Source organism: Eubalaena glacialis, chromosome 12 (assembly GCF_028564815.1).
Source record: "Eubalaena glacialis isolate mEubGla1 chromosome 12, mEubGla1.1.hap2.+ XY, whole genome shotgun sequence".
Lineage (NCBI taxonomy): Eukaryota > Metazoa > Chordata > Mammalia > Artiodactyla > Balaenidae > Eubalaena > Eubalaena glacialis.
In genome coordinates, this window is record NC_083727.1 from 17,012,239 (window position 1) to 17,033,177 (window position 20,939).

Sequence of the window (20,939 nt, forward strand, 5' to 3'; positions counted from 1 at the left end):
GTGTGTTTTCAGAGTGCGTGGTTATTGTTTCCTGATGAATAAAGACTCGGGGGGGATTCTGACCGGACCTAAAGCTTATTGAATTCCTTCTCTGCTAAGTGTTTTACAGGTATTTATTCACTTAATTCACATATCAGAGGTCAGTTAGAATTACCCCCATTTACAAAGAAGAGAACAGAGGCCTGGAGAAATCCAGTAGTTTGCTGGCAGTCACACAGCTGTTAAGCTGCAGAGAGGAGGGAAGACAGGTTTTTCCAGAAGGTGCTCGGGCATCTGCTCATCTGAAAAGCCCACCTGGAGTGTTGCCATCTCCAGCTTTCGTGCAGCCTGGGCGCCAGCAACATTACCAGCTGGCCACACGTTTGAGTTTGATCGTGTAGGGGATACAATGATGTGGTGAGTTTAGGGGAAAGTGAAGATGACCAGACTTTCTAACAGAGCAAAATGTGGGAAATATTGAAAGCAAAAGGAGGCTTATAGAAGACAGTAGATTAGGGAATAAGGTCAATGAAAGGTGCTTTTTCGGGAGAGAGCAAAGTAACTTAAGAAATAGGAATAAAAAAGGGAAGCAGAGTTTAAGCCAGGGACAGTTCAAGTGGGGAAACTTATCCAAACGTAATAAATAAGTGGATTTTGGCTTACAGATTTTTTTTCCATACTGAGGCCTCATCCAACCCCTTTTTCTTCACAGTCTTCTCATTTATCACCCACATGATGTGCGCAATGACTGTACTCTGGCTGTCTGTGTGAGGCAGAGGGAAAATGGGGTCCAATTTTCGTGTACAAGACACTCACACACAAACACCTGGAATGCTCGTGATTGGGTTATTTTCAGTAACCTATGAAATGTGAACATGACGAACAATTTGTAGTTCTTAATTATTGTGCTGCACTCCACTGGGAACACACATGAATAGGAAGTTGATCTTATAACTGACTTGGTAAAGAGGACGTGCGGTAAAGAATTCAGAAAAATGGTTGCCTAAGTCTAGAGAAATCCTCAGAATGAATTCCACCATAATGCAGTCAGGATAGCTGCAGAGGGTCCTGTCTGCTCATCGTGTGAACGTGTCTTCCCCAGGAGGGATGTGAGAAATCCCAACACACTCCAGCATGTTCTCCAGGTATTCATCCCAGGAATCAAAGGGAGCTCAAACAACTAAATGTTTCTAAAACAGTAAAAGTTTCCATAAACCAAAGTTCCCAGGAACTCCTTAAAAGGAATGATTTCAATGCCTGACTGCTACCTCAAACTCCAGACATGGGTATCCCCTGACTCCTCAGCACCTCAGCTTGGATGCCTGGATGTCTGCAGGCATCTCACACCTCACCGTCCAAACAGAACTCTTTATCTGCTCCTATTCCATCCCCCAAATCGCTGTCTCTCCTGTCTTCTTCATCAGGTTACACAACGCATCCCTTCCCCGACAGGCTCCAAAGCCCAAGAGTCACCCTTGATCCATCCCTTTCCCTTACCCCATCCATACCAACCCATTTGCAAGTCCTGCTGGTTCAGCCTTCAAGATATTACTCAAATCAGACCACTTCTCACCAACCCCTCCGGGCCAACTGCGAGAGCCCTCTCTTCGCTGATCGCCAATTTTCTCCCCTACCACACAGCAACCAGAGAGATCTTTTAACCTTATTAATCTGGCCATGTTGGCCCTCTGCTTAAAATCTATTTCTCTAAGAACAAAATAATCAATTCCTTACCATGGTCTCTAACTCTACATGACTCAGGCCCCGCCTCCTGCCACACCTGACACCAGCACAACAGCCCTCTCTCTGCTCCAGAACACGCCAACCTGTTGTCAGCTAGGGACTTTTTTTTTTTTTAATTTTTTTTTAAATTTATTATTTATTTATTATTTATTTTTGGCTGTGTTGGGTCTTCGCCTCTGTGCGAGGGCCCCCTCCAGCCGCGGCAAGCGGGGGCCACTCCTCACCGCGATGCGCAGGCCTCCCACCATCGCGGCCTCCCTTGCTGCGGAGCGCAGGCTCCAGACGCGCAGGCTCAGTTGTGGCTCATGGGCCTAATTGCTCCGCAGCATGCGGGATCCTCCCAGGCCAGGGCCCGAACCCGCGTCCCCCGCATTGGCAGGCAGACTCCCAACCACTGCGCCACCAGGGAAGCCCAGCTAGGGACCTTTTGAATGGGTTCTTTCCTCTACCAGAAAAAGCTCTTTCCCAACCTCTTCACTCAGGCTCAGGTCAAATGTCCCTGCTTTCTCAGCTCTTCCTTCCTTCCCTACCTCCCTTCCTCCCTCCATCCCTCCCTCCCTCATCCTAAGACATCACTTCTTTCTGCACAAAGAAAGGACCAGGGCTGACCAGCGTTGGCACTTGCGCCATAGACCCCGTTGTTACCGCCACCGGCAGATCCCGGAGCGCCCATCCGCAGCTATGTTCCTGCGGTTTATTAGAACACAGAGGCTGTCAGGGCCTCGCGCTTGTAGCAGAGGCACGAAAAGGAAAAAGAAAAGCTACACAAATAAAAAGTATTTCTTTAGCTGGAGACGGCAAGTTTTTCTTCTCCTAGGGTATAACTGTGTTATTTTTTGGTGTTTAGGTAGAGCTTTTCATCCTAGGGTCTTACACTTTCCGAGTGCAAAATAAACGAGATTGTCAGGATTTTCAAACCTGAAGTTGGTAACTTGTGGGCTGTGGAGATCAAAGGATGAGCGCTCTTATCAAAAGGAGCTTCCCTAAACAGGCTCCCAGGCATCAAAGAGGCTTCTTGCTGCTCCGTCTTAGGGAGGATTCTATAGAAGGTGTCAAGTGGTGGGGAAGATCAGACCCCAGCCCTTGGAGCCTTTGAGCTTAGAGCTCACAATGCAAATTCGAAAAGAAAAGGCGGAGGAGGGCTGACGAGGGTCTGGGGCCAGGACAGAAGACAAATGCTTACCTGCCACCCCTCTCCACTGCCCTGCGAATGTCCACTTTTGATACCTCAGTCTCCGATCCCTGTAATTTTTGGAGGCCTGGAGGGGTATATCATTTCATTTCTTTCCAGAAATTAACCTACACCTTTAGAGCTCTGATTTCAGCCTCCTCTTCGTGTCTCAAGTCCTTCCTTTGGGGATCAAGGATTACAGTATCTTGTCAAGTTAGAAAAAAAAAGAAAGGCATACACCCCACATGGGTCCACTCCTACCATCAGTCAAACTTGCAGAAGGGCCTGTCTCCAAACTGCCAAGAAATCACTAGCTCTGGCTGGCATGGAGATAAACCTCTTACAGAACGTCAGGCTTGTGGAATCGGCTTAGGTGGGTGCAGGAGGCGGGGTGGTTACTGATTTGAAGCAACACTCCAGCCCTCTGAGCTCTACGCACTGGTCTATATCCTGATGGTGGTAGTGGTTACATGGCTCTATCCATGGGTTAAAACTGATCGAGTTATACACCAAAACCACCACCAACAAAAGACTCGCGGTTTAATGGTTTTAAAAATGCCCTCCCTAGAAGGCAAGTGATCTCAGACTAAATTATAACACATTCTAAATCTCACCCTGCCCACCTAGCTCTTCCTGGTGGAGACCTCCCAGCGAGGCTGTTAATATAACATGAAAGATCATATGGGAATGTGCAACGATGTTAAGTCCAAGCACATGGGAGTTACTGTTTGTGCACTTACTAGAGCAATGATATGAAAAACCAGATAGAGTGTACATAGATGAACAGGTTAAGTCTCACTTTCATAGCAGAGCATATCCACAAGAAGTGTCATTTCACTCTGAATAAATTGCTTTACCTCCTCAAAGTTTCCCGTATACATATCTGGAGAAATGAAATAAGCTCATAGGTCACTGTAAGGAGGACATGAGGGTAATCTCATTCTATGAAAAATGCCTAGAACAATACCTGTACATACTAAGCACCTAGTAAGTTGCAGCAGTACGAGCTGTACTGAGTAGCGGCAGCGGTGCAAGGCCGCCCCTTCGCTGCCTCTCCATCCTCCCAACTCAGTAGTCTTCCACCCCCACTGCACGGTCCACTGCCTGCAATAATTTTTAAGGATTGTGGATGCCAGGCGCCAGCCTTAGCTATTCCGATTCAATTATTTGGGGACAAGTCATTTGACAATCGGTATTTTCTCAAGTCCTTCAGGTAATTCTAATGTCTGGCCAAGGCTGAGAATCACTGAGCTAAAAAAACACAGATTAAATTTCTTAATTCAGGCTGAATCTCATTTTCCAGAAATAAAAAGTAACAGATCTTATTCAGGCAGATCTTCATCAGAGGTCACCGCCATCATTTCTGGTGAGAGATTATACAACATGAGTTTCCCGTCAAAGGAGAACGCTGATGATCACAGGAGGACCGACCTGGCGGTTCCAGTTAGCACCTGCTCCAGGGGGCCGGGCCGGCTCTAGGCACAGAGATTACACTTTAAACCACATGGGCTGCCCAGACCTTTCCGGGACTCCACAGATCTTTTGAAGAAAAATTTTCTGAGCTTACACTTTCAGAACATATTTGTTCCTGCACAAATACGTTCCCGTTCACATATATTGTTCTGCTGACCCTCCTGTTTCATGGTAAAAAAGGAGATAAACGCATAATTCTCCCTCTGCCCAGAGCCTCTCCAGACCCCACTTGACTTAACAAATAGGGGGTGTTCCATCGGTCTGAGAGACACCCATGTTTGTTCCCTACACACACCTTGAGGGACCACAAAGACCTAAAAGGAAAAAGCCTCTAGAAAATCTGAAGCACAGACACTGGCTGGTCCAAGCCCACTGAGGCTACCTGTCTTTCCAGGCTGGGGGCCTGGAGTGAAGCGGAGGTGAGGGGACCTGGCCGACACAGAGGAGCCCACTGCCACGCCCATGTGAATCCAACAGAGACCGACACAGCCAGATAAAGAAGAAACTGCCAGAAGCACTGACATGAAAGCACTGATACTGAAGGACTACTGAATAGAGTTATCAATGTGCCCTGTACTTTAAGTAGCAATAGTCACTCTTATGTAAGAGGAAGAGTCGAAAGGAGCCCCAGGGGAATCATTTAATGGATTCAGGAAGACACTGCTAATAGAAGTGACCATCACTGGTAACAGGGACAGAAGCCCAGGGGTGGCCGAGGGATTACTGTAGGAGCCAGAACAAAGAGACCTGGGTTCAAATGTCAGTTCTACCCCTTACTGGTTGAGTGACCTTGGAAATATCACTAAATTCCCCTGAGGGTTAATCTCCCCATTTGCAACTGAGGACATTAATAATAGCACCTAAGCAATAGGGTTGTTATGAAAATGAAACAAGACATGTATAAAGCAATTAGCATAGTGCCCGCCTGGCACATATTAAGCCCTCAGTGAGTGGTAGCTACTTCCTCATCTTATATTACCCAATTGTATCCGTCATATTCAAGTTTGTAATATTATTTATTATTGAGGAAATCAAAGAGAATCCTCAGGCCAGGGGAATAGTTTATCGTATCAAGAATGAATATTACTATAAAATAACTATTTGATATTTTCTATTACTTTCCAATACTGGCTTGATATGTCCTCCAAAACATACAAAAATTCTTTCCCAATTGTCTGAAGTACCTTTAGCAATGCGCAAATGAACTTATGGACCCCTCAGGGGATGTAATTTATTCTTGGCTCTAAGTCGTGCATTAGCAGATCTATTTTTGTCTGAATTGGTCCCTGAAGAATAAAGCTGTTTTAATTCGAATTCCTCTTATAGAAACCATAACATGCATTAGTGTCAATGTCAAAAAAAGCCGCCTCTACACTGTCAATTTTGATCAAACACCAGCAATTCTCTTCAGAGTCTTTCTTCCAGGGGCCCTTTTAAAATCATAATCATAAGCAACTGAAATCCTTTCTTTTTTTATTCAGAAGCGGGCATTTCACACAGGATTTTGGTTACCTACAGCACAGTCATGTGGCTGCATCTCCCCCCTAGAGTCTGGGCCTCTGATGAGACACTGTTAATGAAGGAGGGTGGGAGGCAGCACTGCAGCCCCAGCTCGGTCCTTGCCAAAAAATTATGCTAATGCCACACTTTCCACCATTAACCATGGGTTACGTTTCCCTAAGAGGCAGCTGTCAGCACACACCAGCCATGGTTAACAATGAGGAGTTTGTGCACTGAGTAAACATCTCTAAGAGCTCCATTTCTTATAATTAACGTAGCCCCAAAGACACTGTAATGGAGGCGAACTGCTTGCACAAATTTATTTAAGCTTTAGTAAAATTATTTTCCACTAAATTAAAACAAATGGTTTTGTTAACTATCAATACTTAAATATATTTACAAAAATACCTTTAAAAAAATCTTGAATATTCCACCCAACCAGTTAACAAAGGCAAAAATAGCCTGAAAAAATTTTCTTGAGCCTAAATAATAAAAATGAGCATTCCAGACTATGAAAAAAAATCCAAATTGTTATCAATTATGATTTAGAAACTGTCTTCCATTTCTAATTAATTTTAAAAGCAAATTAATGCTTTTCTCTGCGTATTTCAGGCTCAAAACCACTGCCTTGCTTTTTAATACCTCGCTTTTTTTCCCATTAAATCTGAATATACATTATAGGATGTCGAGGGTATATTTGTAGAAGGAAATTAGTTTTGAAATCAAATGATCAGTGCAATATTGCTATAATAACAACCTGAATATAAATATGAATTATTGCCAAATTAGCTCAGGAATTCATCGCAATTGTATTATATGATCTTATGCAGGTAGGAATAAAGTATCAAAGCGAGATGGAATCACTTAGGTTTCTGTTTCACTCCATTAGATTTTCCTCCCAAAGTAATTACTACAGTCAACTGATCCCACCTTTGCGACTCTAATACACCCATTAACAGAGCAGCCCCAGCACAAGGCTGCACACCCCAAGGCTCTAACCCAAGCCCGATAATCTTCTTCTATTAGGACCTAGCCACCATGAGGATGGACACTTTCCAACAGATGCTTACTGCATGAAGCACCCCTAAATGTAGTGGAAAATGTAGTGGAAGATGGGGAGGACGAAGATGACTAAGAATCTACGCTGGGAGAAACAAAACAAGGCCAAAAAAATCCGTACCTTCCTTATCATCGTCGACGGTTCACATCAATGCTGATCTAAGCTCTGTGCTAAGCACTCGACAGACCTCATCCCATTGCGTTCCTATGACAACCTCTGAGACAGGACTTCTATTATCCCCATTTTACAGCAGAGGACGCTGAGGCTGGGGGAGGTGAAGTGACCCGTACCACCTCGTACAGCTCATCAGCAGGCGCTCCTGGATCTGAGTCCAGCTGCCTGACTCTGAAGCCCTTTTGCTCACCACACACTCCCTGCCTCGCTCAGAGATTCCAGTCTGGGAGCCCCAGGTGCTTTGAGATACTGAGCCTGTTAGCTCTCAGGGCTCCTCAGGCTGATCAGTCTGGGGCTACGCAGGGATGAAGCGGAGAGGGGTCTGAGCTCTCTGAGCAACGTCTGGGCAGGATACTCACTAGTTCACCCATCAAATACCTCTCAAGTGCTTCCTCTGTGCCGGGCACTGTACATGGGGATATAGGCATGAGTCAAAAGATATGATCCCTGTCTGTCTTAGTCAGTTCAGGCTGCTATAACAAAGTACCATAGACCGGGTGGCTTAAACAACAAACACTTATCTCTGACAGTTCTGGAGGCCGGAAGTCCAAGATCAGGGTCCATCATGGTCCAGTTTTCCTCCTAACTTGCACACGGCTGTGGTCTTGCTGTGTCCTCACATGGTGGAGAAAGACAGTTCTGGTCTCTTCCTCTTCTAATTAGGACACTAATGCCATCATGGGGGCCCCATCTTCGTGACCTCACCTAAACCTGATACCACATGAAGTCCCCACCTCCAAATGCCATCAAATTAGGGGTAGGGCTTCTATATGTAGATTTTAGGAGTGTATAAACAGTCCATAGCACTAGCCCTCTGAAGTCTGCAATAAAAATGGATGACAGACATTAAACAAATGATTATAAAATAAGTATTCAGTAGTGTTTGTGATGAGTCCTCTAAGGAGTAAAGTACAGGGTGGTATGAGAAGGAACAACAGAGGCTCCTTAACTCACGGAGGAGAAAGAGTAGGTCAAAGAGGATTGTGAGTCTAAATTAAGGATGTCCTGTGACCTTGAAATCAAGATCCGAAGATAAAATCTCATTTAAGAAGCAAAGGGAAGTTTGTGCAAAGATTCCAGGGGCTTTGGGGCACATCGGAAATGAGCTTACGTGTGTCTGGAGCTCTAATATTCTCATGCATCTTCTCAGCAGCCCACACCCCCATCAACCCTGGGAGGTCAGCAGGACAGAGTGAGTGAGGGTCCCTTTCTACAGGGAAGATCTGAGCCCAAGGTCACACATCTGGAGGTGTCAGAGCTGGACTTGAACTTGGTTTCAAGCTCATAGGAACCCCAGTCCACACTTCCTTAGGGCTCTATGCAAGGTGGGGCAGTGGGCAGATGGGAGAGTTTCCTGCGGCCACCGTGTGTACAAAAACGACACCACTGTGAGCCTGGAGGAAGGTTGAACCCAGAATCCAGATGGAAGAACTCTGTGAGGTCTAAGTAGGAAAACACCATGGGAAAGTCATTAGCGGGCCTTGGTGATGTCCTATGAATGAGATAATTCATGCTGCGTTATGGATCACTACTTTCTGAAAGATTGGTGTCAAAGCATACATATTATTTAATGGATAAAAAAAATTATGTTTCTAGTTCTGTCTGCTGCTTGATGGGTTTCTGGGCCATGGCCTGAGGCCACTGGTAAATGAGCATCTGTGTCCTCTATATTCTAAATGAAACAGTCATATGTTTGACAGAGAATTACTTGTCACTTGCCAATTCTTTTCACGCTGTAGGGAAATTAGTACGAAAGAGCATTCTACGGGGTGTTTCAAATAAACTGCACTAAAATGATATGCATACAAACGAGAGATTTGAAGAGTTGCTCATAAATGCTGTTTGGATGAAATGGATTTCATGGTGAAGTCAGTCTCATACAGACGTTGTAGTGCAGACAGAACTATCCCATCTGGGATTATACTTTCATATGAACGTTCAAGTAACACAAGGAAGAGATCATAGTTTCTTGTTTATTAGGTCTTCAAATGTAAAAGAGGATTTTTAATAGAGCAGCAGAAATTACTGATGTCATTCGTAACAGTAATCCTCCCAAAATTAACTAGCAATCGAACAGATAAGCCTGGCGGTGTCTATTTAAAAAGAGTAGGTTTCAATAAATTCAACATTGCTCCCTTTTCTATCATCTCCCTAGTTCTATTTTGTATCAGATTTAATAGGATTTAGGTGAGATTTTGTGGTTCATGGAACTATAATATTGGAAGATAAAAGAGGGGTCTTATACCACCATATGTTACTCTGTAGGCACAGATAAACACCCTTCCCCCAAAATAGAAAAGGACAAACAAATAAGTGCCTAAAAATCAGATGTTCTTTGCCAAAGAAGAGCTGAAGTACAGAATGCAGGAGAAAGGATGTGGGCTTTGCAGCAAATCAGTCCAAGGTGGCAATCCACTTATTGAATGTGACCTTGGGCTAGGTCTTGAAGTTCCTGGCTTTTAGTTTCCCCACAGGAAAAGCAGGGAGAATAAAACTTACCTGATAGGACTGGGGGGATTAGAATTACATTTCTAAACTGCCTGGCATGCATACAATAAAGTGTAGCTCTGATGATTATATTTAAAATAGAGCTAATTTAAAGACACGGTGCATTAAATAAAACCTCTTCCAAGTAATCACATACATAAACATCAGTCCCAGCACTGAAATATGCATCTCTCATCATGCACTAGAATGGCTTGTCACGGTCTTCCTCCACAATCTCCAGGATTTATGATGGGAGGTTATACCTGGGCATGAATGAAATGTAATTTTTAAAAACCTGGCAGAATTTGGCTATTTGTATGGCTGTATTATCATTCGGAAAGATAAAGTATACTGGAGGTCATAAATACTCTCTAGCACAGAGTAGATTGGTTTCTTTTCTAGCAAAGTCTTAATCCTGCCTTTCAACAAAATGAGTTGGGGAGGTGTGCTTTCTTATACCCAGCAAGAGGAGTCTTTCTTAAAAGCCTGGCTGCCTTGAATTCATCATAGATCTGGAAATATTAATGGTCTTTCAAAGTTACAGTGAGTCACTCACTTTTCTGAACCACTGAAGGACTGAGTCTGAGGGTGGAGACAGATATAGAACTTGGGAGCAAAGACCAGCATGAGCTCTGCTGGAAGAAAATTGGAGTCCTTCTTTCCAGCAAAACAAACAAATAGTTTCCTGGGTTTCATGCTCATGAATTCCAAATATATGCAAGCCTACTTAATATCGATTTGCTTATTGGAAAAATACTTCTTAATAAAAAGTTTTCCCCAAGAGCACAAAGCATCAATCAAATGAATGCATGCCCACCCAAAGTAACTTAATTGTATGGTGCAAAGGGAGCCTCTGCTCATCAAGACAGAACTTTCAGTCTGAAGAGTCGTCTGAAGTGGAATGGGGCCTCAGAGCAGCATCCTCCCAGAGGCATTGCTGAAGCCATGCTGACCAGACCCTGCCTGGCGTCAAGGACAGGATGCCTTCGCTGGATGGAAGGAGGTGCGTGGTGACCTCTCGACCTTCCTTCCGATTCTCAGATTCCCCGAAGACCCCTTACGGCGATGAGCAAATGAAACTGCTCATCTTTCAAAAATCACCTTCTTTATCGTGTAGATTTCAGTCATTCGTGTAAGTGTGAGTAATATCAAGAACAGAGATAGCAATGATATCAAGAAGACATTTTAACATGGGCACGACTCTTTCTAGCACAGAATTTGACATATGGCTTTTTCAAATATATATATATATATTTGAAACTTCAATATATATACTGAACTTCAATCCTACAAAAGAAAGGTAGGAATGGAAGGGAAAGCTGGTGAACAAAAAATGTGTTTTTCTTTTAGGAACAACTTTATGCCAGGCAGATGACAGAAGTATCACAGATTTTTCTCTGTTGTGAATGCCAGGCAGACATGTCCTGATTTACGCCCACCGAAGTGGTAGGAACTGGGGCTGCATGAGGATGAGACAGTCTAATTTCAAGACAAAGGACTGAAGTGAGAGTTGAGTATGGGAGAACTGAAAAGTTCTTGTTAAGGATTTTGTAGCTAAGGTTTTACAAGGAGAAGCCGTAGGCCAGGCAACAATAAGAACAAGACTCTGGTTTGTCTAGAGGCCTTGAACACTTCAGACTCAAGCGAGGCCATTACAAAGATTAAATTAAAAAATCATGCTCTTTGAGAGCTGTGAAAAGATAAATCATAGGAGGGTATGTGAATGCTTTTATACGTAACTGAGAATAATTGAAGAAATCACTCAGCAATGGAGAAAATATATTTCATGACAATGCAAAGAGGCACCGGAACAAAAATAACTTGTAAGGATTATAAAAATAATAATGTAGGGTTATAAATAATAGGAGAAATTGAATATGCTAATGAAATTGTGATGATGAAAATTAGAAATAGAGAATTAGATGTTAATAGCTAATAGAAATATAAAGCGTTGGAAAATGGATTTTTAGGTAGGAATGTCTTGATCCTTTCCTGAGGTACAGAAAAGTAGGGAAAGGAATGAATATTTATTATGTGCCAATCACAGATTGTACATTAGGCAAATCATTACATATAGCTCTGCCATTCAATCTTCAGGTAGATATTGTTTTCTCATCTTGTAGATAAGGAAACAAACCCTCAGAGAGGTCAAAAAACTTTCCTGAGAAGGGGCAACTAAACAAGGGCAGGGCCAGGACGGAGCAGGACCAGTCCACTTCCAGAACCCTCTGCAGATTTTTCTTGCCACTCAGACCCACCACGCACTACTGGCTCTTCTGCCTGCATAACACCCGTAATTTAATAAAATCAGGGATTTTACAAAGTCTTTCAAATCCATGAAAGAAGTAAGGTTGGGGGCCCATCATAGGTTTTTTAAAATGTTATTTTATTTTTTAATTACTACATAAAATAACTAATGTTGTCATGGGACATAGTAGGAAAGGACTTTAAAACTCATCTACACCACACATATATTCTAAAGTTCAGTAAATGATGTCGCACAAAGCTGTACATATATGTAAAAGATATTTGTCTTGGGAAGATATTTGTCTCAATTGAAAAGACTCATTCTATTTTTAAATAAATTCCACGCACATTCCCTAAAACATTTAAGTTTACAAAACCTTTAAGTCAAGTTTACAATGGATAGTTATTGTTGTTTTCTCATGTAAAGTGTTTGTTTTGTTTTTTTAATGCCCAAGAGCACACATTTAATACTTGGAAAATCCAGGATTTCTTTTTGCCACTAAATCTCATTTGTATCACAAAGACATTCATTAACTGACTGAAAGCATGAGAATTACATGGTCAGATTTTCAACTTAGATAAATCTATGGGGGAAAATATGGGAATGGATCACGTTAGCGATAGGAAGATCGGAGGAGAGGCAGATAAAATTCTAGGTGAGAGATGACACGGGCCTCGCCCAAGGTGGTCTTCACCTGAAGTATTTTATCACCACTTTTTATTCATCCAAATTTTAGCCATTCAAGCCCCACCTAACTTCTTTCATTAATCTTATTTTTTAAAACTCAGCTACACTCATTTGTGTCTCATCTGAATTTCCACTATTGGGGCGGGGGTAGGGGAAATATTTTTCTACCTTTAACATCTATCCTCTCCACCCAAGTGTTGCCCATTACACTGTGATCTACACCATCCACATATTAACCTCATTAATCAGGAGACAGAACCTTTCTACCCCACCCTCGCTCCTTGTCCTCCCTGATATTTCTATTCTAATGCAACATCTGTCTAAAACTTTATTATACTGACTGCTCCCCAAGCATGGTGATATTCAAACAAAGATATTTCAGAAATAACCTTTTCCTGAAATGAAACACCAGGACAAAACCAGTCTCATTACTAACGTGTTAGACAGCATAGCACAGTGGGGAGAGTGTAAGTAACTATGAAGAAAAGCACATTTAGACAAATTGTAATTCTCAGTTCTGCAAGAGGAGAAGAGAAAGCGTGGGCGAGAGTTTTTGGAGGAAATAGGATGGTCTTGAAATAGACTGGGTGAGTTCCTCCCCAGCCATACATTCAAAATCACGTCAGCCCTCCATGTCCTGGCAATGCCCAAGTCCATCCCCTAATTTCGAGATCCCACAGAGCAGACTCAGTAGTACAGAAGCCAGTGGCGGGCTCCAGGCCAGATGGTGGCAGAGGGGCTGTATTTGGAATGCTCACTGAAGTGTTTCCAAGTCCTATTTCTATAATTCAGTCAAAGTGGTCTTATCCTGAAGACCAGGATCTTATCCTGAAGACCACAGGTTTGCTTTTATCTAAAAATTTTGTTTGTTTGTTTTTTGATCAGTTACCTGCCAGGAGTTATCAGACTTAATCATGTATGGTATCTGTTAGGGAATAAAGAAAGGAGTTTGTTGCATGATGAAAAAGTTGTACATTTTGGTCCTTATGTATCTAGCAGAGTAGAAATTGTTTCAACGTCACAACAAGGTTTTGGGTATGCAGGGGACATGGCAGGGGTGGCCCTGGGAATAGGAAGTGTTAGCAGCACTCAGCAGATCCCCACTAGAGGACAAATGCCTTTGAGAAGACAGGCATCCTCATTCATTCAACAGATGTTTACTAAAATCCTAGGGCAGGCACTGTCCCAGGTGATGTGCTTCTCATCCTCACCAACCATCCACTGTTGAGGGATAGAGACAGGGTGCAGACAACCACAACCAGGTGTGACAAGTGGAAGGATGGAGAAATGCAGAGAAGTAACCAAGTCAGGCTTGGAGGGCTCAGCAAAGGCTTTCTGGGAAAGTACTATCTGTAATCCAATGAGAAAGGTAAATAAAAATTAAGATATCAAGAGTGGTTGGTGAGAGAGAAGCACATTCTTGGCAAAGTGAACAGAGTTCTCTGGGCAACTCCCATCTTACATGCACTGGAGACAATTTCTTATGCTTCCAAAGTTCTGAATATTATGATATGAATATTTCTTCATCCAAATGGATGAAGAAAAAATGGATTTAGTTTATATAGGGACACACAGTAATATCTATTTCAGTAGAATCCCTGGGTTGAAAATCAATAAATTTGAGGATAGGAGCCTCAATGTAACATAAACAAAACGACTCTCTTCCTGTGCTATAACAGTTCAAACATACATTCAGATCCAGGACATGCACCCCAGGCCTTGGCAGCAGGAGGGTAAACAAGAGATTAGCATTTAACCAAGCACAACATGTGTTTTTAATAGATTCGGTATCATCTGTCTATTTACACGGACCGTCACTTCTTCCCAAAGGAAAGATCAGTAGTCTTTGTCCATGTTTGTTTCTAAACATTTTAAACACAATGGTCCTGCCTCTGCTTTGCTTTAGGTCCTTTCTTAATTACAACACTGGCATTTATCACAGATTCATAACATGAGTACAGTTAAAACCATCCTTTCTGGAGAGAGGTGAAAGCATCTAGTTGCTGGTGTGCTTGATTCTTTTTGCTGCTAATTAAAGCAGCACCAGCCATCACCCTAGGATTCCTCGCATCTTGTAGGAACAAGAGTAAAAAGTCATCATTCAAAACTTTTCCCAGCCCCACGCAGCGTGTGCCTCACTCTCGAGACCTTGTCAGGACCAGCTCCAGGGTCAACACCACAGGCAACGCTTGTGAATATCAACCCCTCTGTCTCTTCACTTGCTGGGCCCTAAGTGACCAGCCAGCGAGCTGGAGGGCTCCTCCTGGCTTCGCTCATGCCCTTCCTCGTACTTCCACATTCCATGTCCACATGAAGTTTTCAAAGATTTAAGAAAACCTGCACATGACCAGCTGTTCTGATAATTCTATTCCCAGATGTCTCCTTACCTTAAGAAAGCCTAGTCACAATATTCTTCTAACTTCTATTGACTACATTGATGGTTTGGATCAACATATATTGACCATGGGAATTCCCTGGCAGTCCAGTGGTTAGGAATCAGTGCTTTCACTGCTGTGGCCCGGGTTCAATCCCTAGTCAGGGAACTAAGATCCCACAAGCTGCTCAGCTCAGCCAAAAAAAACTATCTATCTATCTATCTATCTATCTATCTATCTATCTGGATATATACACCATTAAAGACCTCCACATAACCTTACTGGGTGGAAAAGTTTACCGATGGCCTTCTTAGGATGAATAAATCCTCATACAACTGTATGAGTATTACATAGCTACATATGCATAGATATTTGCCTGAAAGGGTGTTTAAAATGTTAATGTTCATTTTTTAGTAAATAAAGCAATATCTGTGAGTGACCGGATTTTAGGGGATTTTTACCTACTTACTTTATAAATTTCTGTGATGTTTGAATTGTTTTTATCATGGGAAGGTTTTATTTTATTGTCAGTAAAAACTATAAATAAATATGTACATGTAAAAACTATAAAGTTTTACATAGATATATTTATAAAAACCATAAATATGTATATATGTATGTCGATATTTATATATTTATTTTTATGTATAATCACACATATTTATTTATAGTTTCTTTTTAAAGTAAAGTAAGCCAGGGTGATCTGAAGGGGCAGCTGGCTAGACTGTCCCCAGGCTGCATTTCAGCGACAAACGGTGTTAACGGTCCATGACAGTAGCTGCTTCTGCAGATGTGCATGAGGAGTCAGGCCAGCTCCAGCAGGCTCCACACGGCAGGTTGAGCCTTCCTCTGCTCTCACTGCTGTCTCCCCCATCAAGTCCTCCGTACAAGGGCAGGAGGCCCTGAGCTGTCTGCTTTACAGGGATAAGTTCCGGAATGGTACAATGCCCTTTCAAGGCCGTTTTCATACGGTAGGCTTCAAAGGAAGAAGGCTCTGCTTCCCCTCCAGCCCAGGGACACCCCAATGCCACGCAAGTCGCGCACAGGGTGTCTATGGATGGATCGAGCAGAAAGTCTCCCCTGGCTTCCGAATGTGGCTCTACGGAAGGACTCTTCAGGGCAGGACAACAGGAATCGGGGTGGGGGTGGGTGTTAGTGCAGAGTCCCTGACGCCGGCGAGGCCACACTGCTCTTCAGGAACTACTCACCTCTCCTCACGGTCTTCCCCTCCTTGGCTGCTCTATAATCCTTATGTCAACCTGGAGACCACACTTCAAGATACCCATTGAGACTTTTCGTAGAGCTCCAATTATTCCTGAAACTTTGGGGGGTGGTTTTTTAATCCATTTGGGAAGCATTTTATGTTGTCCTTCAGAATCATAATTAGACCGTTATCGTCATGTTTATTTTTTTTAAATAGTGAAGTATGGGTTTTTTCTTATATTGCTTGTCCTAAGCCAGAGGCTTGGACCAGGCTGGAGGGAGTGTGCTTCTTTGGTTTGTTTGTTTTCCTTAAGCTGGAATGCACTGGTTTGTCTTGGAGTCTTTTGTTGATTCTGCTTCCTTAGTGTTGGTAAGGGTGGCCATGGCCTATGTGTGAAAACAAATTCCTCAAGCCTGGGGATAGTGTGACAGCTAACAGCAGAGACTCTAGTTCTGGCTGCTGGAGTTTCAATGCTGGTTCCACCATGGACCAGCTGTGAAGCCCCAGGCAAGCTGCCCAACTTCCTTGTGCCTCTTTTGCCTCATCTGTACACTGGGAATAATAATAATACCTACATCATAGGATTTATCAAAGCATAATTTTGAAAAAGTTAAAACACCACTCTCAAGAAAATATAAAGTGAGCATGAATGAAATATTTATTTCACTCATTAACAAGAGAACCAGCAGGAGGAGAACACTGGTGTAAAAGAGAATAAGTAGGGCTGGTATACATATATTTTGGATTTCTTTAATAGGTGGTTATGAAGATTAAATCAGTATATATATATTTTTTACATAGATATATACGTGTATATGTGTGTATATACTATATATACTATGCTGAGTAGAACTGTACCTAGCACATAATAAACCCTATATAACTGTCACCATTATTAGTATTTTGTAACTAAAATAAAATTGCTCTTTCAATGTGCATCCATCAAAAGAAGCTTTTTTTTTTTTGCATTCAATGTAAAGTGCCTAGAATGTGGCAAAACTAGTTTCCAAATGTCTATTAATATTGTCTTTTTTTTTAACTAAAAGAGATAAATACACTGTTTTCCATTTTGTTGAAATGATTCATTCCTATACTTGAGGAAGGAGGTTATGCAGCTTATTGAGGAGATGAATTTTGAAACAAACTTTTTTTTTTAAAAGTCTAGCTATCTGACCTTTAGTTTCCCAAAGCTTTCTAAACAATTAAAGGATTATAATAATGTTTCCCAAAAGTCTGGAAATGAACTTTTGTGCTTGTTTTAAATTTGGAAAAACATTTAGGGCGCTCAAACTCCTTAGTGATCAAGGATAGGCAGAATAAATACCACATGGTCAAGGTTGGACGAGGCTCTCCTGTCTTCCTTGACTGTCTAAACTCTCCAGAGCTAAGGGTTAAAGCCTGAACATCTTCCAGGTATCTTTTAACAAGTAAAATATTTTGTTTGCACTGCTCTTCTTTATACATGTGACATTTTTAATCAAAAATAATCTCCCCCAAAGTATGGCAATTTAGTCTTTTTCTGTGTTTGATCTGAGTCAATCATTCTATTCCAGATAAGTAAATTCATTGCCAAAAAGTCTGGCTTCCCACACTGGGGGTACAGGCGTCACTCTACCAATCTCTCTCCTTCTTTAATCCATGGCAAATCTCAGAGCAGAAGCTCTGTCCAGTAGCAGGTCATAGAAAAGACTCAATTCATCTACCCTGAATGAACCCACTGAGAAGTATTTATCCAGACATCACTTCATGCTTTCCTAGCCATCAGGACATTAACTGCAGATAATTTATCCAGAACAGGGTCTCTCTCTGTTGGGGTAATGTTGGAGCCTCTGAATCTATTCATTAGAACAGTGAAAAAATTTAATGCCCTCTTTGGATCAAAACAACTATTTTCCTCATAATATCTGTATTTTTCTTTTTTTATAAAGAATTTTAATTGACCATCTGTGGCAGACACACTAAGATGGCCTCCCATTATCCCCACCAAGGTATTCATGTCCTTGTGTAATCTTCTTCCCTTGAATGTGGGCAAGATCTGTGACTTGCTTTTTACCAGCAGAATATTGTCAAGGGAACAGGATGTCATTTCCATAATTATACTGCATAAAACTCCAACATCCATCTTGCTAGGAGTTGCTCCCTTGCTGGCTTTGATGAAGCCAGCAGCCATGTCAGGGAAGCCCACATAGCAAGGAACTATGGGTGGCCCATGGTCGAAAACTAGCAAGAAACTGAGGCCCTCTGTCCACCAACCCACATGAACCTGAATCCTGCCAGTGACCATGTGAGCTTGGAAGCAAAGCCCCAGACAACACCTTGATTACAGTCTTGTGAAGCAGAAGGCCCAGGTAAGCCATGCCCAAACTCCTGATCCACAGAAACTCTGCAATAATAAATATGTACTGTTTTAAGCTGCTAAGTTTGTTGTCATATTGTTATGCAGCAATAGTCCTAAAAGAATGCAGGTCAGAAGTCAACACTTGTGCTTTCAGTGATGTTCAAGTGGACTTTCCATGTCACATGTGCCTAGTGCTGCGGCACAGACTCCCAGCAAAGAGTGGGACTCACCAGGCCACCTCACTCAGGACAACAGATGCCTGACTGGTCACTCCCTTTCTCAATAGGGATCACCAATCTCCACCTCCCTTTGGAAAGGCTGCTACCCTCTGAAGAGAACTGTCCAAAGCCCTTTCAGATAAAACCATCTGCATACCACATGGCATCAGGTTAGAATTACAGATTTTCATTGGTAGAAAGGACCATGACGGGCTTCCCTGGTGGCGCAGTGGTTGAGAGTCTGCCTGCCAATGCAGGGGACACGGGTTCGAGCCCTGGTCTGGGAAGATCCCACATGCCACGGAGCAACTAGGCCCGTGAGCCACAACTACTGAGCCTGCGCATCTGGAGCCTGTGCTCCGCAGCAAGAGAGGCCGTGATAGTGAGAGGCCCGCGCACCGCGATGAAGAGTGGCCCCCGCTTGCCGCAACTAAAGAAAGCCCTCACACAGAAACGAAGACCCAACACAGTCAAAAATAAATAAAATAAATAAATTTTAAAAAAGAAAAAAAAATTATTAAAAAAGAAAGGACCATGACAACCATTTTTGCAATCCTCAAAATTAGTTTCACATGCATCAGATTTGTGCCAGACACTGAGTTAAGCCTGGATACAGAAATAAATGGCACCTATCTTCTGACCTTGAAAGGCTCACAGTTAAGTGGGAAAGAGAGCATTTTAAAAGGTAGCATAAAACTTAAAAAGACCAATAGTATCAAATGTTGGAGAAGAAATGGAGAACTAGAACTCTCAGACATTGCAGATGAGAGTGTAAATTGGTGCGGCCACTTTGGAAAACTGGTAGTTCCTTATAGAGTTAAACATGTTTCCACTCTATGACACAGCAATTCCACACTTAGGTATTTACCCAAGAGAAATGAAAACATATGTCCTCAAAAACACTTGTGTACGAGAATGTTTATAGTAGCCTTATTCACAACAGCCAAAACCAGGAAAGAGCCAAATGCCCAACAATAGGAGAATGGATAAATAAATTGTGGTTTATTCATAACATGGACTAATACTCAGCAATTAAAATGAAGGGACTGTTGATATGGTAGATATCATTATATACCATAACATGGATGAATCTCAAAAATATTTTTTTATTATTTAATTTTTATTGGAGTATAGTTGATTTACAATGTTGTATTAGTCTCAGTATACAGCAAAGTGAATCAGTTATACATATACGTATTCAAAAATATTATGTTGAATGAAAAAAGTGATAGACAAAAAAAAAAAAAAAAAAATATATATATATATATATATATATATATATATACTCTCTAGTTCAATTTCTATGAAGTTCAAGAACAGGCAGCCTTAATCTTGAGTGGCTGGAACTGACAGAGAAGGGGCATGAAAGAATTTTCTGGGCAGTGAAATGTTCTGTATCTTGATGGGTAGACAGATACACAGATGTGTGCACTTATCAAACTCATCAAACTGTACACTTAAGATATGTGTACTGCACTGTGTATAAATTTTGCCTCAATTAAAAATAAAAGAATACATTGAAAGCACAGGCTTTAGGAATCGGTTAGATCTGGGTTCCCACTGCATCTCTGAAATGCACTCCCTGAGACTGAGGGCAAGTTATTTAATCCCTCTGAGCTTCAGTTTCCTCACCTGTAATATACGATAATGATGCCTAAGGTTTGTTGTCCCCCAGGGTTGTTTTGAGGATTAAAAAGAGATAACATTTGTATTTAGCTTCATGCCTGGCATAGTGCACAATAAATAGAAGTTAGCATGATCATTCTTAAAAAAAAAGCAAAAAAACAAAAAACACATGAAAGTATATATAAAGTACTAAGTCATACACAGAAGAAGAAGCAATTCTGCCTCAGTGACAAAATGGGTCAGAGAAAGCTATATAAATGAGATGATGGTATGTACTGGCCTTTGTTATAGGATTTTACCAGGTAGAAAAAAAGGTGGAGATATTCCATCTCTGTACCTTTTCCAGCCAAGGTTACTCTGACCCCTGTAAGTTAAGCAGCTTTCATGGGGCTCAAGATCCATGAAAATGGATTGATTCAAGTATTCATTAATTATGTGTTATATACAGCACATCACACTAGGAACTATAAATGGGAGAAATAACAAAACACAAAAATAAACCAAAAATACCTGGATTATACTGGAAGTATGATTAACTTCAGGTAAAATGGAAAACTCAGCCACATTACAAATGTATTTGACCCTGCGAGGCCCATATCACATGGAATCATGGCTATCAAAGTGTTTTGGGGAGATGATACGGCTTTAGGCAGACA

At 41.9% G+C, this 20,939-nt stretch overlaps 1 protein-coding gene across 1 annotated transcript in view; it reads right to left on the reverse strand.

The window, feature by feature from the left end:
• UST (uronyl 2-sulfotransferase) overlaps positions 1-20,939 on the reverse strand; it is a 303,766-nt gene that overhangs the window by 184,858 nt on the left and 97,969 nt on the right. The gene's annotated exons all lie outside the window — the stretch shown is intronic.